Source organism: Heterocephalus glaber, unplaced genomic scaffold (assembly GCF_053883595.1).
Source record: "Heterocephalus glaber isolate CG9 unplaced genomic scaffold, H.glaber_assembly_v1.0 deba00000621, whole genome shotgun sequence".
NCBI lineage: Eukaryota > Metazoa > Chordata > Mammalia > Rodentia > Bathyergidae > Heterocephalus > Heterocephalus glaber.
Genome location: NW_028258153.1, coordinates 17,167,268 through 17,190,095, shown reverse-complemented (window position 1 = coordinate 17,190,095; position 22,828 = coordinate 17,167,268). Strand labels below are relative to the sequence as shown.

The following is a 22,828-nucleotide window of genomic DNA, read 5'->3' as shown; positions in this document are numbered from 1 at the left end:
TGAGTGAAAAAAGAAATGCTTGAATTGGAATATTTTAGTAACTTTGAGATCAGAGACATTTTGTTTACTGCTATATTCCCAATTTCTAGAAAAATGCACAGCTCAAAGTTGGTGCTCAACAGATATTTTTAGAATAAATGAAATAGGTCATCACAGACTTGGGGTTAGGTAAGGGAAAAAAAATCATGTCATAAGAAGTGATGAACTAGGATAGGCAGGGTTCGTGGACCTTGAACCATGTGATGGTGAAAATTAGGTTCAACAGCAGAAGCAAGAGAGAAAAATAACAGGAAAAGGAAGTTGTGGTTAGAGAAAAGCTCTCAAATACCACTTTCTCCTTGAAGTCTTTTATAATCATCTCAGGGGACCTCCTCCTTTCTGGGCCTCTTTCAAGATACTCATCTATCTTTTACTGTGCCAAGCTGTATCCATATGGTTTTACCTTCATATTATGTTTCTTCTCCATAGTACTGACCATATCTTCCAACTGGGAAACTGAAGAAAAAATGGGGGTGACTTCCAAGTCCTAGAGACAAAAACTGGATGATGAAAGTTTAACATTTCTAGTTCATGTCTGTAGTTTATGGAAAGACTTGAGAATATAAGAAATTAGGATTTCAAATCTGGATTATACCCCAAATGCTTAGTAAAATAAGTTGCACTTGAATGAATGAGTAAATGAACAAAGTTAGGTGTATGCAGAGACCACTATGATACAAGTAAACAGGTCAGGTGGACTTAAGTTAGAAGGCACCTAGGATTAGCAAAGTAACTGAGATGTAATGAGGTAAGTCCTAAATGAAGGTCACTGTGACTAAAAGGAAAGAGTTAATATAAGGAAATTTTTAAATAAATAAAAAAACCCCATCATCATTGGTGGGTAACAGGCTGAGTAGATGATTCCAAGACTTTGGTACTGTGGATAGGCCAGGGCAAAAACAAGCAGGAAAATGACTGACTCAATTTTGAAAATGTATTTGACCTATGGATGAGATAGCCAAGTAAAAACTTGTAATAGGCAACATCTTATTAACACTTATCACAGGCCAAACATTGTTCTCCAAGTACATTTTATATGTATTATTTCATATAATCATCACAATAACACTATGAGGTAGGTGAGAATAGCTTATTATCTTTATTTTAGATTGGAAAACCAGAGCACAAGAGTAAACAATTTGTCCAGCTAGTAAGTGGCTGAGCCAGTGCAATGAACTCAATGTTTGTGCTTTCCCCATTCATATGTTGAAATTCGAACTGACAACATGATGGTATGAAGTGAGGTCTTTGGAAGGTAATGAGGTCATGAGAATGGAGTCTTTATAAATGGGATCAATGTCTTTAAAAAGGAATCTTGTCAGCATCATGAGGTACAAGGAGAAAATGGCCATCTGCAACCCAGGTGAGGGCCCTTCTCAGAACCTGACCATGTTGGCAATCTAATTTCAGGCTCCCAGACTTCCAAACCATGAGAATTTTTTTTTTTTTTTTTTTTTTTTTTTAGTACTGGGGATTGAACTCAGGACCTTGCCCTTGCGAGGCAGGGACTGCACCACTGAGCTAAATCCCCAGCCCTAAATTTGTTATTTATAAGCTTCCCAGACTTTGGTATTTTATTATAGCATCTCAAATTCACTGACAGCCGGATTTGAACCCAAAAATGTTAAGAAACTTTGACTATGACCAGGCAGAAAATCACTATTTATTCAATAAATATTTAATGAGTACCACTCTAGGGACAATGTGCTGTTATTAGGAATGGGAGGGGAGAAGATAAGCAGGCAGTGAATATGACAGATATGGTTCTTCCACACACAGACATTATATGAACACTAAGCAAATAATTATAAGTGTGATGAATCTGCAGAGAGTACAGTTCAATAGGACTGGGTGAGAGACTTCCAGGGCAAGCCAATGGCATGTGTAAATGCCTTAAAGTGAGAAGCTGTAGGGAAAAAGAGAGACTCGACAAAATAAAGATTAATTCACACTGCTGGTGTACAGAGTGTTGGGGGACAGTCGTAGAGGCTGGAAAAAAAAAAGGTAAATCCAGATAATGGAGCATAGACAGTGTTCACTTAGCAAAGGGAAGCCACTGAAGAAATTTAAGAAAGGTAGTGATTTGATCAGCTTTGTATTTTTAAGATTACTCTGGCAGCTGTACGGGTATATGGATTGAAATGAGGCAAGAACAGTTTTGGAAGATGTGGATGGTGGTCACTGCAAGACTTAAAGCAAGAGATAAAGACAGCTTAGACTTGAATGAGAGTGAAAAACATGGTATAGGAACAGAGATCAGAAATCCAATTTTTCAGGAAGTAGACAAGTCTAGATGATCCTGATCTGTACTGAAGATGTGCTAGGTTTCTAGTTCACACCAAAGCAGATGGCCTGGGGATGCCCTTATTGAGCCTGGGGCTATGGGAGCGTTTTGGAGGGAATGTGACACACAGGTTGACTTTGACATGCTCTAGTCATCCAAAAGAAAGTTTAGCAAAGGCTGTTGGAAATTTGAATCTAAAGTTCAGGAGCAAGACCAGAGTTACAGATTGGAGAATCTTTGATAGAAAGCCTTGAAACTACTGGAAGAGGAAGAGATTACCTGAGTTAAGTGTGTATGGTGGGACTCAAAAGATCAGAGGTCTGCTAGCAGATTTCAATATAGAACCAGGATAAAGGACAAAGAACTGCTTAAAGAGCAAGCAGAGGTAAGCGGAAAACTGACTCAAGAGCGGAGAGATGGGTGTATTTGGAAGAAGCTGTGGTCACTTAAGAGAGTGTCAAGTGCTAGGATAAGATATAAAATGAGGCCTGAAAAATCACCTGACAGACACGAGTTTGCTGTTAAAAAGTCTGAGCTGCTTCCGGTGAGTGGAAGGAACAGAAGCTACAGCAGATTGGAGAGGGTTAAGCATTGAATATAAAAAGCATCTTGGGTAAGAGATGGAGATGTTAGAGAGGGATTTAGGGAGGAGTCTTTGTTTCGTTTTGAGAAATGAGAGACATGATATTTTAGAAAGAGTTGGTGGCGAAATAAAAGTTGAAAGTAAAAGGATATTCTTCAGGCAATGTCCCTGAGAAAGCGACAAGGGATGGGACCTAACAGACAGAAGGGCAGCTCTTTGTAACAGAAGTCACTAAGGGGCAGAATCCAGAAGAGACGGGAAGAATTTTAAGACTGGAGAGCCCTTCGAGACTACTGGGTTGAAGAAAAATGAGAATGGATAATTTGCGGTCTGCCCAGGATGACCTCTGAAAGCAGCTGCAGCAGCTTCAAGGCTACGGAAGTCACACTGTCGGCTTCAGGGCGGGGGTGGGTGAAGAAAAGGGTGCAGCGAGCGCAAACCACTGCTGTAGAAAACGGCTGAGAAAAGCAGGCGACACAGGATGTCGCCTGAAGCAGGGAGGGCAGGTGGGGCGGGGCACATTTCGAAAGTTGAGGCGCAGCCTCAGGCTAGCAGGTCGTCACTCGGAGGCCTCCGGCTGTCCGCGCTGCTGGGCTGAACCCACGCGACCCGCAGCCTCCGTCCTCCAGACACCACAGCTCCGAGTTCCCTGCTGACTCTCGGCAGGAACACGACCCCCACCGGGGCCCACGATGCTCGGTCCCACGTCCAGAGCGGGTCTCAGGCCCGGGGCGTCGCCGAGCCCCGTAGCCCTCACTGTGGCAGCCGCACGACCGCGTCCCCGGGCCGCGGAGCCCAAGAGCCGCAAAAGCCGCCTACCGCCTCAAGGCCAGGGCCGCGCGGGGGTTTCCACCCAGCCACCAACACCCAGGAATTCCCCACCTGGCCACACACAAACCCCGCTTCCTCCACATTTCCGCCGCCGAGCTTCAGGCAGCCTAATGCCACCATGAGGTTTCAACCGCTCCTCCATTAACAAGTCACAGACCACCTTCACCTTCCTAGTCCCAGCAGAACCCCACCGGCACGCCCGAAAGAGCCCGAAGGCCTTCGGCAAGTTCCGCCCTCAACGCGGGGGCGGGGCCGCTCGAGCGGCTCCGGGCGGCGCTCGGCTGTTTCCGTGCGCGGCCGCTGCGCACTCGGCACTGGGCGGCGCTGGCTGGCTCCCTGGCTGCGGCTCCTCAGTCGGCGGCGGCTGCTGCTGCCTGTGGCCCGGGCGGCTGGGAGAAGCGGAGTGTTGGTGAGTGACGCGGCGGAGGTGTAGTTTGACGCGGTGTGTTACGTGGGGGAGAGAATAAAACTCCAGCGAGATCCGGGCCGCGAACGAAAGCAGTGACGGAGGCGCTTGTACCACCGGTAAGAGGAACAGGAGGAGGAGGCAGGAGCCGGAGAGAGCCGGGGGGACGCAGGGGGGACGGGGAGGCGCCGGACGCCCGCGCGCGGGGCCTTCCCCTCGCAGGAGGGGCCGCGGTAAAGATGGAGCCTCCGCCCGAGCCCCACAACCCCGCCGCCGCTCGCAGCGAACAAAGGATAATGGCGGCGGCCTGGAGCCAGCGGCTGCCGGGCGGCAGCGACTCTGCCTGCAGCCAGCGGCGGCGCTCATGGCGGGGGGCGGCGGACGGCGGGCGGCGGGCGGGGTGCGAGCCGGCGGCCGGGGGTGTGTGCGTGCGGGCGGCCGCGTTCCCGCCGCGGAGCCGGGCGCGGAGCCGGAGCCGGACCGAGCCTCCCCGGGGGAGGCCGCCCGCCCGGTCACCCGGCCCAGTCGCCCGCCCGCCTCGCCTCGCCTCGCCTCGGTCCGTCCACCGCCTAGTGCCCGTGGGGGGTGGAGGAGGAGGAAGAAGGCGACGGCAGAGGGCAGCGGGGGTGAAGGTGCTCGCGGCCCGCCCGGCCGGGAAGCGGAGCGGCCACGTCCGACCTGCTCTCGGCCCCGCGCTCTTTGTGCAATAAAGTTCGAAACCCAAGGTGTTCTCTCGTGCTGTATTTCATTCGTGCTCTGGCTCCCCGCGCCCACACCGTTGGGGAAAATGCTGTTTTGTGCCCTTTGCTGCTTCCTTGACAAATGTTCATGCTTTTTAAGGGAAATTTTTTTACTCCTTGCCACAATCACCCCCCCCCCACCCCGCGCTCACGCTTAAAAAAAATAAGTAGTCATGGAAATACGTTCTTTTGGGGAGGAAGGGGGTGCTAAGAAAAAAACAACGTTTATAATAACTTTTTAAAGAAACTGTTGGGATCTTTAAAAGGGAAGCTGGTATTTGAAAACAGTTTCGGTTTTAACCTTTTTCAATAATAATCACTTGAGGTCTATCATTCTGAAACCCTTCGTTGAAACGAATAGCTGAGGTACTTTTGTTTTCCATCACTTGTTTTTTGTGGAGGGGGCCAGTCTTGCCAAGGGTTTTGAACGATCTGGAGCTCAACTCGCCCCTTCGCTCGCCCCTTACCATGTTTCCTACATATTTGTCTAAACTTCAATGGAGGATTGGTTTAATACTGATTCTAAAAATAGGCATTAAAAGTATCCATTGTTTGTGTCTAATGCAGGAGGTAACCTTGGTCTCAGGTTCACAACAATTTAACCCAAGAGACTTCATCTATTGGAAAAAGGGGACTTCAAAAAAAGAAAAAAGAGAAAGCCATTGACACATTAAAGATTAAAAGACAATTTTAAAGGGCCTGCGATCTGACCTATTTAAATTTGTCATACCTTCTCCAGGAGTCAGAATTTCATTGCTAGCTTCGGCTTGCATTAGGCCTCCCTTCTGCAGATTTAGTATGAGATACTTTTGGTTGCCATCTCTTGAAATCTTGAACACTCAATGCTAATTTCCTGATTTAAAGCTAAAACCCCAAACTTCTACATTAGGTGATTTGAAAGCGGAAAAGGACAGGTAATTAATTGTATGGTTATGTTTGATGTATACAAAGTGTCAGTTTAGGAATAAATATTGATTGGTAAACACTGCCTTCTGATTTTTCTGTATCCAAGTCACTTTTCTAAAACCTACTTTGCTGCATGGTAGTCTTTTGACTACATTACCGCTTTGCGGTTGCCAAGAAAATTAAGATACAATGAAGGGGGAAAAAAGATACAATAAAGGGAGTTTTTCCATAAGGATTGAGACAATGATTTTATTTCCAAGAACTAAAGTTATGTACAGTATTGATAGTTACAGTTCTCAAAGATTTTCTGACAGCCAGCATCACTTAAGTAGAATTTTTTTTCTTACAGACAATATACAATGATTTTTCTTGTGTGAGATTTTTTCTGATGTGTTCTTTCTTCAGTCCAAAAGATTTTTTAAATTTTGTTTTAGATCCCTAGTCTGTGTCTCTTAGCAATCTTGGGAAACTTTCAAACTTTTACATTTATTTTACCTGGAGCTGGTAAAAATTGCAGCTGAGTTTGTATCATTCTGTTTGAGCGGTGGGCATATATATTTAGAAAGCTAGTAAGTTTCTGTGAGGGAGTTTACCTAAACTGTTAAAAGAGTTCTTTTGGAATTTAAAACTCTTGTAATGCCTCTTTTGAACAGGAAAAAATTTTTTTCATTTAAGAGCCTGAAGAAGCTTAGAAACCTGATCCTTAAACTTCCTTTTTCTGCTTCTAGAAATTCATTCTTGATTAGATCTTAATAGTAGAAATTTTGTTTTCTTAGACAAATAACTTATGTCTCATTCCAAGATAATTGGTTTTGTTTGGATACAGTATAGTTATAGAAAACCCAAGTACATATTTTCCACTTCACTTCATTTGAAACTTCTCCCTTTTTCACAGTAGAGAAAATTATTTACTTGTAACTCAATACTTTGTTTTACAGAAATTTATAATTTATAATTTCATTTCATAACTATCTTAGCATACATAAATAAACTTGCTTAGGGCCAACCCTGTGACAGTCTTGCAAACATCTATGTATGGTGTAATATCTATTGTTGACTTCTTTATGTTCAGTAGAGCTCAAATCTGAATATAAAAATAGCAGATGTCAAGGAATGGAAAATGCAAGATTTTTTTCTTAAGTGTGAACTCATCTCTACTGCACACCACTTGAGACAACAGTTTATGGTAATTCAAATATTTATTTAGCACTGAGACAGAATGTGGTTGAAAGAGCATCTGGTTTGGAATAATCACAGGCCTGGGTTTGAATCTTGACGTTGACATTTCTGCCGTGTGGCCTGCCCTAAAGGAATTTTGTCACAAGGAGAATTTCTTAATCTTTCAGTTTCCTTATTTGTGAAATTAGAACAACAGCTCCACAGGCTTGTGAGATAAAGTACCTTAAGGATTCAGCTAATCGTAGCTGTTAAACTTTATTGGACCTTCAGCAGGTTTCTTCTCCATACCTACCTTACCAGTATTTAATAACCTGGGCCAAAAAGCTGCTGCAAATCCAAAGATGAATTATTGCTGCCTTTCCCCTATCCTCAAGGGACTGTAGGGAACATAGTAACTAATAAGGTAGAATATTTGTCATAAAAAAATCAAAGAAAAGAGAGGTCACCCCTGGTGAAGTAAAAAGTACACTTTTTGTGTTTTCAGTTTTGTTTATGGAATAAGTAACTCACATTGTCCATAATTCAAAACAAATATAGCAGATGCCCTGCACTCTCATCACCCACGTTGCCCAATTTTTATTTGTCTTTTCAGAGATTTTCTATCAATATATACAAATTTCTGTCAAGTCAGCACATGAAGAGTTTCATTTTTTAAAAAAATCATGAAATACTTCTTTATATCTACTTGATCTGCTGACCAGTGATTTGATTTCATTATTTTATTTTTAGGTCATAGTACCAGGGATCAAACATATAGCCTTCACACCGAGTCAGGATCTCACAGAGTTGCACAGGCAGTGTTTAAACTTGTGACCCTTCTGCCTTAACTTCCCAGGGTGCTTCGATTGCAGGCTTACGCCATCTTGCATGGCTGATAAAATTTTTTTTAGCTAAAGGTATTTGCCATTGCACCTTCATTCACTTAAATAAAAAAAATTTTTACTTGAATTTAAAATATGAAATAATTTGTGACAGGAAGTTGACATTTGAATTATTTCTTTTCTAGCTCCAGTTTCAAGTTTTAGTCAAATATTCAAAATAATACAGTAGATGAGGAAGCAAACAAGTTGTGTCAGTTAACTCGCAAAGTGAAATTAATCTGAATTTAACTTTCTTTTACTGTGTCCTGAACAAACTGCTTCTTTCAATTATTTTGGCCAAAATATTTTCCAGAGTTTTCTTTCTCAGTAAAAAAGGACATTCCGTGTGGTCCAGCCTTTGTTTCTTAAGCAGATAGCTCATGAGATATTATTTCCCAGTAAAGTTGACATGGGATATTGTTATCCAGTAAGGCTGACTAGCTTTCTCCCTGCATTTATTTTTTACGCACTCATTAACTTTAAATGATTTTTATGTTTCTTATTGTAATTCTCAGTTTTGTTTGTGTTTTGCATGCAAATTTTAAAAATAGGGCTGAAGGTGTAGTTTGGTAGTAAAGCACTTGCCTCATGTGCATGAGGCCCTGAATTTGATCCCCAGTACTACAAATGGGGAAAAAACTAACTTTAAAAAGGGTGGTTTTGATGTAAAGTCCTCAGTCAACCAGTGGGACCTAGTAATGCACATTTCTTCATAAGCACAAAAGTTTCAGTACCTCTGTTTTTCTTTCTTGGCTCTATGAAGCTGCATTAGTCTATTTTATATGTACACTGTTAGTGTATTTATCTTCAAAATTCACATGCTATACGTTTTCTAAGTTAACTAAAATTCAAGTGGTAACTACAAATCTAGTAGCAGGGACACATACCACTTTAATCTTTCAAAACAAGTCACTAAAGCTGTCATGCTGTGCTTCATTTTTTATGGGTTCAAATTGACTGTTATAGTGCTGTGACCTTAATGTTCTTAATATTAGACTATTTTACTACTATTTTGAGGTTTTCCTAGTCGTTGGTGTAAGATAAAGTATGTGCTATTTTTACTTGCTAAATGATTACGATGTTTACAAAGCACTTATCATAGATTTGGGATAGGAGTGGGATAAATGATTGAAATCTCTAAAAGTAGAAAGTTTTCCTCTTGGAACATGTCTGAGTTAACTGGCTATGAGACAATGAAATGATTTCTCACCTTGCTGTCGGATCAGTGAATTGTCTCTTTGGATGGAATTAGAGATCACTGAAAACAGCACATTGATAATACGAAAATAGCTTTTTATTGTTCCTCTGCCAATGTAATATATGTCCTAGCTTAGTCATTACTGGGTAAGCCTAACACTAGTCAGCTTAGTGAAGTTGTAAGAATTAAGTATAATTAATTTTAAACTTCTTCCACACTCTTCCTATTATGTTTTTGAGGTGAAACTTGGATAAGATTAGCCATTAATTTTTCTTCTCATTTCAGAATACATCTCTCCCTTTATGCATACTCTTATTTGAAGTCCTGGTATTTGTTCATTTTACATTCTTTAGCTCTGTTACACAAGTCTGTGAAGATAAAATTTAGCAACTAGGTTACCAAAAAAAAGTATTATCTAATCTTTCATACTCCGGTGATTATTCCAACTTAAAAGTAGAAGACAGTGATGAATAATTATCTGTAATTTTTTATGTATATATATACTTTTAAATGTAATGAATTTTATTGCTAAAAAATGCAAATGATAATGAAAGAAGCCAGAGAAAAGTCATTTTCCCAAAGTTAAACCATCATTCCAAAAGTAGCAGACTGCTACATATTGATAATAGTAAATAATGATATTTGTTCAAAATACTTCAAGTTAATTTCTAATACTTTCTCACATTTTACTGTAGAATATTCCAAAATTGAAATGAGAATAGCCAAATATGGAGCATACTGAAAATTCTGATTTACATATAAATTCAGAGGATAATTCCTACTATAGAAGGCAAAAAACATGGACATTAAGTAATTCACTCATTCCTTAATTACATGGTTAATAATACTACCAAGTAGAACACACTAAATGTACGTGACTAACTACATTTGCCAATACTTATATTTTTAAAATAGCAGTAGAATTGGATGAAAATCTATACTTATATCAAACTACTTTGTTTATAAGTGTAAACTTCACCAAATAAATTCTAGATATATTTATGTATATTAGAGGTCATATAAAAAATTTAATGAAGTAACTACAGTTTAGTAAACTTGAGCTACTATGTAATTTAATGATACATGAAGCATAAGAGAAGTAGTAAGAGACGAGAGAAAATCCACAGAGAAACTAGCTCTATTAATGAATACTGATGTCATATTAAGCCACAGCTAGACACACTGTGATTTTACAATACATGGGGGAATAACTCAAAATGCCCCATAATCTAACACACAGAAAATTGTATAAGCCATAATCGAAATTAGTTCACACTTCCTGCTTGAGAGTGGGTCCTAAGTCTTCTTGATCCTTATTCAGAATATACCTTTTGAATGAAACATATCTCCAACTAGTGTGTAGAGGTGACTTGAAGTATTTCTTCACAACAGTTTGACATCTTTTCAATAGATGTTGTATCAGTGATGATGCCAATTAGTTGCATATAAGAGTCCAGTTATTCCAACAAACATAGTAATCCCCATAAAGGCAGCAAGCCTCGTGATGGCCAATTCGTGTTGAAAAACAAAGAGGTCCAAATTATGCTTTTTTAGTGGAAGAAAATAATAATAGTGGCAGAAAGAAAACATCTGTGTGTAGCAAGTAAGTTCAGTGTAGAAACACAACTGCAGAAAAAGCCAATGATTATCTTCACCAACACAATTGTTAATCCATGGACAGTGATGATCCATTCTCCTTACACAGTGGCCACAGCGGCTGCAGTGATGGGAACGCTTTGGTCTCATCAAATTACACTTGTTACATAATTCCCTGAATTCTCTTTCTCCATGTGTAATCTTAGGGTTCTCGGGGAGTCTTCCTGGGTCAGTTATTGAGGCCCTCACTAAGGCAACCAGACAAAATATGGCAATGTTGTAGAATATTATTATTAGTATGCCTGGAATACGCCCTTTTTCATAGTGCCGAAAGAGAACAATCTTGGGAGTTAAAACAATACTGTATAACCAAACAAAGACAATAAACCCATGCAGCACCAGCCGTGTGGGTCAACAACGAAGTGAATCCGGAGGCCCATTGTACAGTCCTATGACTGCCTGGCAAACACACTAGAAAAGACAACCCAATTGCAACTTCACCGAGATGTGCTGTGATTTTTCTGGTTCTTGCATTTAGAAGTTTTATCTTGATTCATTCTTTTTTAAATTACATCCCACCAAAAGGACCTCTCTTCAATAACAGTTCTCCATGAGAACCTGGCCGTGCGCTCGCCTCGCAGCCGCTCCGGCGACCTCCAGCGGCTCTTGCCCCCTCCCCCTCCCCCCCCTCCCCCCCCCCCCCCCCCCCCGCCCAGGCGCTCGCCTTCCGCTTCCTTTATGTATATTATATATCCCCAATTGTGAAGAATTATCTGAAGTACATATACTTATTATCTGAAGTACATATAATTATCTAAGTACATATATTTAGGCCAGTTACACAAATCTCACCTTTAAAAAAACAAAAACTAAGGGCCCGGGATTTAGCTCAGTGGCACCACGCCTGCCTCCAGGCCTGCCTGGAAACTTCAAGGTCCTGAGTTCAATCCCTGGTACCAAACAAAACAAAATAAAAAAAACCCTAGTAGTTGGAACTAGGGTATAGCTCAGTGGTAGAGCACTTCCCTAGCCTGTGCGGTGTCCTGGATTCTGTCTCCAGCACTGCCAAAAAGAAGGAAAGAGGAAAAAAAAAAAACCCAGTAGTACTCCTTGATAAACTTTTAAATGTCTATGTCACTTTTTCTCAGGGCTCAAAGTAAGATAATAAAGGAGGTTTTCCATGCCTGAGGCTGGCTGTGTGAACAGAGATTAAGTACTCAACAGTTTTTTTTCGTGCTCTTGGATTAATCCAGGATCTGTAACCTTAAAAGGGGGCAGAGTTTGATAATAACCACCACCCCAACCCCATGGAGAGTAGAAAAGATAGTACTTGGTGTAAGAAGAATGTTCGGTGGGAAGATGAAATAGCTAAGTAATGACCTTGGTGTAGGACTAGAGGATACATGAGAGGGCTGGCTGATGTATACCAGTAGTGATTGCAAGTGTATTTCCTAGAGATCAGTGAAACTAAGGCAGGTTTCTTTTTATCAATTTTAAGTGTATTCCCAATGAGCTGGTTATCTGCATGTGAGTTTGTGGTTATAATTACATGACAGTGGAGATGTAACTAAATGTTTTGTAATTCAGACAAGGATAAACATTTGTGAGGGTTTATGTATAAAAGGAGACTTAAGTGTCTTCATCACTGAAGTGAAAATTGCTACTTATTCTGAAGTATTTGTCCTCTTGAAGGGATGTCAGTTTATGTCAGTAGCAGCTTTAGTGTGACCAAAAAATAGTAACATACTGGTTTAATGTACTGCTATTTATTATTTATTCATTGAACATTTATTGGCCATTGACTTATTGTAGTTGGTGAAATAATCACAAGAAAATTTATTTGGTTAGGTATTTATAAAAATATCTAGATGTTAAATTAAGATTATTCTAATAGCTATAAACAATAAAACCTGAATATACGGCCCCTGCCCTCAAGGAATTTATAGTACAGTGGAGATGATGAAATAATATAAGGAAGAATGGTTTATATAAGGAAGACTTTTTGTTGCTGTTTTAACACTTACAGAGTTTAGAAGAGAGGGGTCTTAGTGGGGAAAAAGTATTTAAATTGAATACAGAAAAATTTGGATAAGTAGATAAAAGGGAGTGTATTCTAAGTAGTGACATGGACAAGTGAAGACATTGACATGCTCACAAGAATGAATGTGATATGCAGGTTAATTGATTGAAGAGAGTTAACTATGGATTCACAGTATAAGGAACATCACTTAAGAGAAGGGAAAGATACATACAGAAGAATGATGTAATGAATTGGCCTAAAATACAGATCTCCTGATTTCCAATATATTGCAGTTTAAAGGAACATCATAGATTATTTGCTATATCGAAATATAACTCATGTGTCCTATGGTTAATCCAATTGGTGTGTACAATTCAGTGGTTTTTAGTATTACCACAGTCAGCCTTGGAATTCTTTCATTACCCCCAAAAGAGACACTGTATCTCTTAACCATTACACCTTAATCTCCCCATGTGCCCAGCCCTAGGCAACTAATAATCTACTTTCTGTCTCTATAGATTTACCTATTATCATACAATATATTGTCCATTGTGATGAGCTTCTTAGCATTAAGGTTTTCAAAATTCATGTTCTCACTTGTGTTAGTATTTTTTTGTTGTTGTTGCCAAGTAATTTTTCACTTTATGGGTATTCAACGTTTTAATCATTTGGTAGTTATGGACATTTGGACCTTCTGACTATTAAGTGCCACTTCTGTGGACATGTATTCATTCTCTTGTCTATATACCTAGAAGTAGAATTGCTGGGTTAAGTGGTAACTATGTTTACCATTTATGGAACTACCAGACTGTTTTCTAAAAGCTGCTGCACCTTTTTGTATTCCTTCCATCAGTGTGTGAAGGTTCTGATTTCTCTGCAGCTTCATGAACACTTGTTACTACCTTTTTTATTAAATTATCCTAGTGGCAGCAAAGAGATAGCTCATTGTGGATTTGATTTACATTTCCTTAATAATATCAAGCAACTTTTCATGTGCTTATATATATCCCTTTGTATATCTTCCAAGAAATGTCTATTCAGATACTTTGCCCATTTTTTAAATTGAGTTATTTTTCTATTTGTTGAGTTGTAATTGGTTTTTTATTATTCTAGATGTAAGTCCCTCTGTTAGACACAGGATTTACAAAAACTTTCCCCCATTTTGTTGTCATTTAACTTTTTGATGGTATTCTTTTGAGTCACAAGTTTTTAATTTTGATGATTTCTAATTCAGCTATTTTTTGTTGCTTGTTTCTTTGGTATCATGTTTTATACATTATAAGTTCTTATTTAATTATTATAAGCATTTTCTAAATACCCCTGGAAGCTGAACAAACAGCATATCACTACAGTATTTACTGAAAAATAACTAAAGCTACTTACTAATGCATAGTTGCCATTACACTCCAGTTCCAACTCTGGACTTCCCCTTCATCTGCATTTGTATCCCTTCTTTAGAGTGACTGATAAAAAGAACCAAAAAGATAAAATCAAGAAATGATAACTTTGAATGAAACGTTTCAATTGGATGTATTTTGAGAACTTTTTTTTATCTCTGTAGATGTGTATTATTCATGAATACTATATTTGGGAAATTCAGAGTTACAAGTTTTTATGCATGAAAGGGAAGTAGTAACTCCTTCATTTTTTACAAATGATTAAAGTGGACCCTGGGGAATTTAAATGAGTCACTTTCTGCATAGAGCCTCAGTATAGTCTTCATCATTCTTGTGTAGCAGTATCTCTTTGTAATGAAAGTTTTCAAGGTTCTTGATTTACTAGTGGTGAATAAAATTTTGTTCCTAGGCAATGCTAGTTTGGTTTATAAATAAGTAGCTCACTTGGAAGAAATATTCTAGCCAAGGTTATGAAAAAATGTATTTCATTATGTTATTAATCACATCTGTATCTGTAGAAATAGTATAAGTTGACAGTTATTCTCTCCTTTCCCTCAATAATCCATTGTATTCTGTAATTTCCAAATAAAAGTTTAAAATGACTTATTAAGTAGTACATGTTTGGAGGTAATTTACAGATAAACTAGTCAATGATTAGCTTACACTTGTCAAGCTCTTTCATATATAATACATATTTTATTCCTTCTTAGATTTGGCCTCTTTGAAGGAAAGGTTCTTGTTTGCTTTATACTATTACTCCCAGTTTTCAACAGAACACTTATTTCGGTAGATGGCACAGAACATTTCTTTAATGAATGATTTTCTAGAGGAAGGTCAAAAATTTGAGAGGAGGGATTAAAACCAGTGCTTTAAAGTTTTTAACTGGGGATACTCATTTTCTGTAACTTAAAAAGACTTTTTCTTTGAGTTTTCATTAACTCTGATGTTTTACTAACAGTACTTGCATACTCTGAGACATGAGAATATTACGAGATTGCATTAATCAAAATGACATTTCAGAAATTAGTACCATGTGGTAAAAATAGTGTCTGTCTCAAAGGTTGGACTTAAAGTTGCATCTTTCAAGATTAAAAATAAAGATACACGAATTTAAAGTGATTCTTTCACCTCAACTGTACATAAACACATTACATGATATTGTAATGGTTAGTGCATATTACACATCGAAACTCATTGACTGTACAACACCAAGAATGAAACCTAATATAAAAGTGCTCCAATGCTCAGAATCCTTAATATTCCATTCAAATGTTCAAAAAAATGGGCTGGGTATTTAGCTCAGTGGCGCCATGTCTGCCTGGCAAGCACAAGGTCCTGAGTTCAATTCTTGGCACTGGAAAAAGAAAAAAAATGTTCAAAAAATAAATCCATCGTCCCTACAACCTAGTGAACTTTCTAATCCCCTATATCTAATTCTGCTGTAATGAGCGGTAAGTACTCAAATATGGATTATGAATTTTGGTTGAAGAAGAATGCATTCATAAGTAATGGGACATAACCTCATTTAGAAATGAGGGTGGGGTTCACCTGCATTCCAGCAAGTGGATAACTTCTCTGGAACTCTCACCAATCCACAATTCCAGGGATTTAAGGAAATCACATAAGCAGAATCCAAAGTCTCCAGGGTAACCATAGCAAAAGGTATATTTGGGCATATTTTAAAATGAAATGACTGTTGTCACAAATACATTAACTAAAAATACTCTGCAGAAGTATACCCATAAACACCTACACTTGATACATAATAGTGTCTAACAGTTAATTTGTACCTTTAGTTTTTAGGATAACTGTTTGAAAGTCTTGCTGACACTACCTTACAACTTTGCCCTGTCTTAATTAATTTTCTAAAGTGTTACCATTACTAAGCAAAGTGACAAAGTGTTCAGGTGCTGCACAACAGATTCTAACTTTCCAGGAATCAATAGCTATATTGTACTACCTCTTTTTCTCTACTTTCCCTCCCTTTGTACAATTCTTTTTAGTTAACTGAAATACTTGTCCTTTATCTTATTTTATGTCCATTCTAGCAGCAATAAGAGATATGCAATCAATTCTGCAAATTTGTCAGTGCTTTGATTTCTCATGCTAATAGTAATCTGCTGTTGTTAAACACACAGCATGCTTTTATTGAAGCCAGAGAGGAAAAAAGTAGTATATCCAAATGTTACATGTGTATATATGCATCTGTGCACAGACACATACCCATACCCGTATCAACCTCAACTGTAGACTTAAGATTAGACTGTTGACACCCTAACATATAAGTTATATGTATTTTCATATATATAGGTTATATGTATTTTCATATATATAGGTTATATATGTTTAAATATAGGTTTTGTATATATATATATTTTTTTTTTTACTATGTTTTTTTTTGGTACTGAGGATTGGACTCAAAATCTTGCGCTTGCAAGGCAGGTGGCTACACCACTGAGCTAAATCCTGGGCCAGTTATATATTTTTTAAAGGAACAAGTTAGAGTAGGAAATGTAATTAATTGGTATATTTATCAAGCCAAGTATTTTCTGACATAGTTTTTAGAAAGTTTCTCTGTGCTGCTACCAAGGTCTTTATTCCTTAAATGGAAACAAATCTGTATTTCAGGCTCTACTCTATAGTAGGAGGTAAAAAAAGTTGTAATATAAAGTTAACTCTGCTTTAAATGTGATGAATTTAAGACAAAAATAAAGGGAAACTTGAAGATTTTACATACTTTCATAAATTATTTGTATTAATACCAGTATTATCCAACCTTCACCACCAAGAGAAAAGATCAGCATATAGTAAAAGGGAATCTTTGCAGTGATATTTAGTAAAACAAAACCTGATCTCTTTAATTGGATTTAATTCAAACTTTAATTTCAGTACTATATTTTATAATTTTTTGCAGCTTTATGATTACTAGGGAACTTGAATGCCATCTTTGATAAATTCATTTTTAAAGTTGTAGGATACCCTGTCAAAATATTTCCATTAAAGGAAGTATTTAATAGAAATGAGCCAGAAAAATGTTAGATGATTTATGGAAACATTGCATGATTTATGATACTCATCCCTGATTATGTAACTAAGTCAGTAGTACTTTTCAACAAGGAACCTTTTGAACTTTTCTCATTTTTGTTTTTATTTTCAAAGTACTAGCAAAATTGACTTGCCTTGTTTTCCTTCAGGTAAGACTACTTATTTATGGCTCTGAAACCAGCCTTTGGGCATCTGGTCACCAAGAAACATCGTTGCTTAGCAAAGCAGCAGCCATGACTATGCATTATTTTCATCCCATCTCTTCCTTTCCCCTTTATTTCCAAACATCCACCTAATACTATGCTTGTAGCTTTTTACACTTTCAACCTTTCAAAGAAATGACCCTGTAAGAAATACCTGTTTTTGCACTTGATCTTAGCCAAAAGGCCGAGAAGCAATAAGAAATACCTGTTTTTGAAGGGCTGCTAAATGGATTTTTGAAACTAATTTTTTAAGGGGAAAAAAAAGCATTATATATTTCCTACATACAGTTATTTTTATAAAAGGAATTTTATGTTGACTAAAGAGTGAAGCTGTCTTTAAACTTAAGTTCTGCTTTATAAGCTAACTAGTACTAAAACTGTAAGGACCCAAAAGTTATGCCCTAAAGTTATAGCCTACGATTCCACTTACTTAACAAAACCAAAGTGACTATGCGGAAATTATGCGTTGAAATGGGAAATTAATGTCCCAAGTGTTTTGTGTTTGTCCATAAGTTTATGAAGTAACATTTGTTATTTTGATCTGTTTTGAACTAAATTTTAAATTTTATTTTTTTGAGATTGTTTACAAATTAGACATAGTAAAGTGAAAATTCACTTTTCCTGAAGTGAGACAGACATTCTAGGTAGGAGTCGTAAAACAGGAATTCTGGGCTTAGCTTTTTTTAATGTTTGATATTATCCTGTGGAAAGGATACAAATGTAATACATCCCTTTCTATTAGGAAACCTTGTCAGGTAAGTTTCTTAAAGCTTTCTAAAATGTAAAAGAAACTGCTTTATTCTCTTTGAAAATTGAGAAAAGGAATGACTTAGTGATTGTGACATATCTATGACCAGAGCAAAGTGTAATGGACAAGAGACTGTTTATCATGTGAGAGAGACTCTTCACTGATTCTAGACTTGAGGCAGTTTTTCCTTTGAAGTACTATTAAAAGTCCATTGCATTCTTGGGGCTGGGGATTTAGCTCACTGGTTCCGGTGCGTGCCTCGCAAGTGCAAGGTCCCAAGTTCAATGCCCGGTACCAAAAAAAAAAAAAAAGTCTATTGCATTCTCTTAATATATAAATGAACAATATCTAAGTGAACAATATCCACAATTAAGAGGGTAGATGGCCTATTTTATTGAATCTGCCTTTACAATGTAAATCTGCATCATTTATTTTGAAATACTTTTCCATAAATGCATAGCCTGTGTAATTGTGTGTGTGTATATACATATATATATAATATATACATATATATATATATAATATATACATCTTTTTGTGATTTCAGTTCCTAGGGTCAGAAGAATTAAAACTGGCAAAGACTTTTTTTTAACATTGCCATTTTTTAATTAAAGCAACATAAGATTTATCTCTTACATAAGCAAGAAAATTCCTACAACTTTCATTGCTGTATCCTTTCACTCTTGTTTAAATTTCAGGCATATACAGATGAAAAAGGGAGAGTTTGCTGGGAAAACAAGTCATTCAGTTCTGATATCAATTTCACATGAAGCACAGGCTTGCTGGAGGGTGATTATATTACCAAGTACAGTGTCTACCTTTTCATTAGGGTTCCATTAGAGTTCTGCTGTGTGATAAACTCTGAAAGGACTACAGTGTCTCCATCTCGTGACAAAGCAGATCACTTTCCATGGGCTCTTGCATGCATGTATACTTGATGGGAGGTGTTGGTGGCTTGAAAAGTGGGGGTCTTTCCATGATTTCTCTTTGTTTCTGACACCATTTTTTCACTCCAAGACCAAACTACCACGCAGAAAACAAGCAGAGCTGCTACGATGACCAGCCATGACATTCCATCTTTGGGCTTATTAACTACAATATCAGTGATATGGATGCTATTATTTTTAGTCAGTCTATTAGCATTTGTGAGGATTTCTGTAAAGCCTCCCATTATGCTGTTGAAGACATCATCATGAAGGGTTGAGCCTGCACCAAAGGTAGATAAGCTGTATGTTTTATTGGGTATCCATGAAACTGTTATAGGAGATACGCTGTTGGCTGGAAAAGGTTGGGTGCTCAGGGTAACAATGAAAGGAGAATCTGTTGAGACAGTCACAGAGCTTTTCCTGGTCATTGTTTCTGCTGTTTCCTGATACCTTCTTGTCCTCAAGATTTACTGCTGGTAGATCAAAGCATCATCTTCCAAAGTAGTACCTTAATAAGATGGAGTGTGGGCCTTAAAAATAAATACCTTGATGTTTTTCTCCATAGATTAATTCAAACTGAGGTTGGTAAACTACGGACCACAGTCAAATCCTGTCCACTGCCTATGTTTGTAAGTGAATTTTTATTGGAACATGGTCGTGCCCATAGACATATTGTCTATGGCTTCTGTGACAGAGTTGAGTAATGTGAAGTGATGGAAAAGACTTTTTAATCCATCTTTCTTGATTTTGCAGGTGACTAAACTGAAAACATTTTGAATTTGTCCAACACCTACTTTGCTACTGCCACTTGGTGACAAACTCAGTTTTCCACCAAGGGCTAGGCACCTTTCCCAGCTGCCTTCAGCAGCATTCTTTATTTTTCAAGATGAGGTGAATAATATTACAGACTCATGCTGCTTTTTACTTTCCATATTGAGGTAGAATTCTGAAGCAGAATGATATGTATCTGTGTGAATTGGTTTGAGAAATTTTTTTTTCTTTTCTAAGGTATGGGACTATTTGAAATTTGCTAAAAGTTCACAGTATCCAGAGGATCAGTCTTATATTTAATTTTTGAGAATAAATCATGAGCTGGTGTGGTGGCACATGCCTGTAATCCCAGCACTTGAGAGGCTGAGGCAGGATTGCTGCAAGTTTGAGGCCAGCCTGGGCTATATAGTGAGTTCAAGGCCAGTCTGAATTATAGAGCAAGACCTTGTCTCAGAACCGTAAAACAAAAAGAATAAACCATGAAAATTTCAACTCTCAACTACTAATCCCAAATTTTAAAATTTAGAATTGGAAGAAATCTTTTTTTGTTGTTTTTTGAGGCAGTCTCGCTTTGTAGTTAAGGGTAGCTCTGAACTCTGTAGCCCTGGCTGGCCTTGAACTTGTGGCAGTCCTCCTGCTTCAACCTCTGGAATGCTGGGATTACAGATGTGTGTGGCTAAAAGTTTTCAAGCTAATACTATGCAATTTTTTTTTTTTTGGTACTGGGGATCGAACTCGGGTCCTTGCACTTGCAAGGCAGGCACTGGAACCACTGAGCTAAGTCCTGGCCCCTATAAGTGAATTTTAAGATTTATTCTGTTTCTAATCTTCAAGGCACAATATTCTTGCAGCATTCTAAGCATCTGTACATGATATTCTTTTTTTCTTTTAACTGCATTATTCAGCTTTTTCCAACATTTCCAAAATGTTTGCATTTGCTTAGACACCCCTGTATTGGCTCTACTAGCTGATCTTGTGTCTGTTTACAGTCCTGCTAGCTACACCCATAACTGTAAAGTTAAGGGAAAAACTGAAGTTTTACACATCTCACACCTAAGGGTATAAACAAAAAGGCCAAAAGCTTTCAAAGCTCTACATTAATGCACCCGCTTTAAATGCAAGTTTAGTCCAGTTGTGAGACTTGAATAACTTTAAGGTGAGAACCAAGAGTGTCTGTTTACCTGAGTCCAAGAATTTATCTGAAACAATGGTTCTTCCTTAAGTAATTCTCACCAGCACTTTGAGAGAGACCTGAATTTCCAGTGAGAATATATTTATACTATTGGCTAAGTGGTTGGTAGATACTCAAGCCAAGAGTTACAAAAATTAAAGCCTGTCCCCTTCCGTGAAAAAGAATTGATAGGCCACCTGAAAGAAATGATAAAATACTAGCAGTTTAATTGGAGGCTACTATCCATTGGAAGTGGAAATACCACACCTTTTTTTTTTCTTTTTGTGGTACTGTGGATTGAACATAGGATCTTCACACTGAGCTATATCCTCAGCCCTTTATTTTGAGACTGGATCTTCCTAAGTTAATAAGTTGTCCAGCGGGGCTTAAACCTGTGATCCTCCTGCCTCCCATTTCCTCGAAATACAGGGATTACAGGTGTGTGCTACCATGCCTGGATGCCACACACTTTGATAAGAATGAATATCCAATTAGGGAAACAGGATGAAAATCCTGTTCCTGTTTTGAGTGTGTCTTTGCAGCTTTAATTATATTAGCTCATGGCATTGTTTCTTTATTAGAAATCTTTTGTATTGCTGAACAGAAAGTTGTAAAGAAGTCCTGTGTCTTAAATTTTAAAAAAAACTTTCAGGGGCCAGGGATTTAGCTCAGTGGTTTCGCCACCTGCTGAGCAAGCGCAAGGACCCCAGTTAGATCCCCAGTACAAAAAAAAAAAAAAAAAATTCAGTAGTCTGTGTTGTGAATAGAAACAGAAGAAATGTGATCAGTCTGTGCCTTAGATTGCTTTTAATGAAATGGTAGAGTGAAACTACACATGGATGAGACCATAACATACACAGTGCATCTTGGAATAAAGTCTTAATGATTGGGTGTATTCCATCTACAAAGGAGTGTGATGATAAATGTATTCATTTTGATTAAAATTTTCTCTGGAAAAAAATTTGTTTAATGTCTACTCTCAATACTGTCCTTGAATGAATTCATTTTAGTGTTATTGAAAATATGTATTTGACTTTCACATGCCATTACCAAAAGTATATATAACTTCAGGATAGGTAAAGTGCTTTTGTTTTCTGTTATATTTGATGTTTTAAAAATTGTTTTTGTTTAAAAAAGCACAGATTAAGGCCAGGGATGTAGCTCAGCGGCACAGCGCCTGCCTGGCAAGCGCAAGGTCCTGAGTTCGATCTCTGGTTACCCCCCCCCCCAAAGCACAGTGTAAGTATACCTGATATAAGTAAATTATCACAAATGATAACCAAATTTATTTGATAATTTTAAATTTTTTTCATTATTTGGAAATGTAGAGTTAAAGTTAAAAATAGTAATTTCATAAAATTTCTGGAATTCAGAATTTGTCAGTGGGTGTCTCAAAATCGTAATTGAAGCATAGCCTTGGTTCATAGTTTTAAAATGCTGTATATGACTTCTGGTATTAAAGTGGGGGGTTTTTTGTTTTGTTTTGGTTTTGGTACCGGGGATTGAACTCAGATCCTTGTGCTTGCCCAGCAGTCTGCGAAACCACTGAGCTAAATCCCCAGCTGGTTTTTTTTAATTACACAAGTAAGGGCCGGGGATTTAGCTCACTGGTTCCACCCGAGTTCAATCCCCGGTACCAAAAAAAAAAAACCTGAATAAATTACACAAGTAATCTTGAATCCATGGTCACAGGAAGGGGGAAAAGACCCTCAACCAATATTGAAATACTTAAAGCATGTAAAGAATACAAGGTGAAAGTCATCTTATATAATCCCTATTCCTCTTCAGAACTGCCACTCACAATTTAGTGCACACACACCTTAGAATAATTTGTTTCACTTCTTTAATTTTTTAAAATCATAAATGGGGTTTTGTTTTACAGTATGTCACACAGATTTTGTTCCTTTGTAATGCTGTGATTTCTT

The 22,828-nt window shown here is 38.0% G+C and overlaps 2 protein-coding genes and 1 pseudogene across 14 annotated transcripts in view; 1 reads left to right on the top strand and 2 right to left on the bottom strand.

Moving 5' to 3' along the window:
* The first annotated feature begins 4,041 nt into the window (after positions 1-4,041).
* Creb1 (cAMP responsive element binding protein 1) overlaps positions 4,042-22,828 on the top strand; it is a 64,490-nt gene continuing 45,703 nt past the window's right edge. For 4 of the 6 annotated variants that reach the window (XR_015449190.1, XR_015449189.1, XM_013074509.3 and 1 more), the window contains exon 1: positions 4,083-4,262. The gene's annotated coding sequence lies outside the window, so the exon portion shown is untranslated. Of the gene's footprint in view, positions 4,263-22,828 lie in introns of all 6 variants that reach the window. The other 2 variants (XR_015449191.1, XM_087206226.1) reach the window with 2 other exon arrangements.
* Mettl21a (methyltransferase 21A, HSPA lysine) overlaps positions 5,149-22,828 on the bottom strand; it is an 80,911-nt gene continuing 63,231 nt past the window's right edge. For 2 of the 7 annotated variants that reach the window (XR_015449196.1, XM_087206229.1), the window contains one exon: positions 12,386-14,105. The gene's annotated coding sequence lies outside the window, so the exon portion shown is untranslated. Of the gene's footprint in view, positions 9,395-10,759; positions 10,871-12,385; positions 14,106-14,156; positions 15,394-19,288; positions 19,470-22,828 lie in introns of those variants that run through there. The other 5 variants (XR_015449194.1, XM_087206232.1, XM_087206231.1 and 2 more) reach the window with 5 other exon arrangements.
* Positions 5,888-11,304, bottom strand: LOC110350503 (palmitoyltransferase ZDHHC21 pseudogene; annotated as a pseudogene). The gene has a single exon (XR_015449192.1). The product of XR_015449192.1 is annotated as a palmitoyltransferase ZDHHC21 pseudogene (transcript).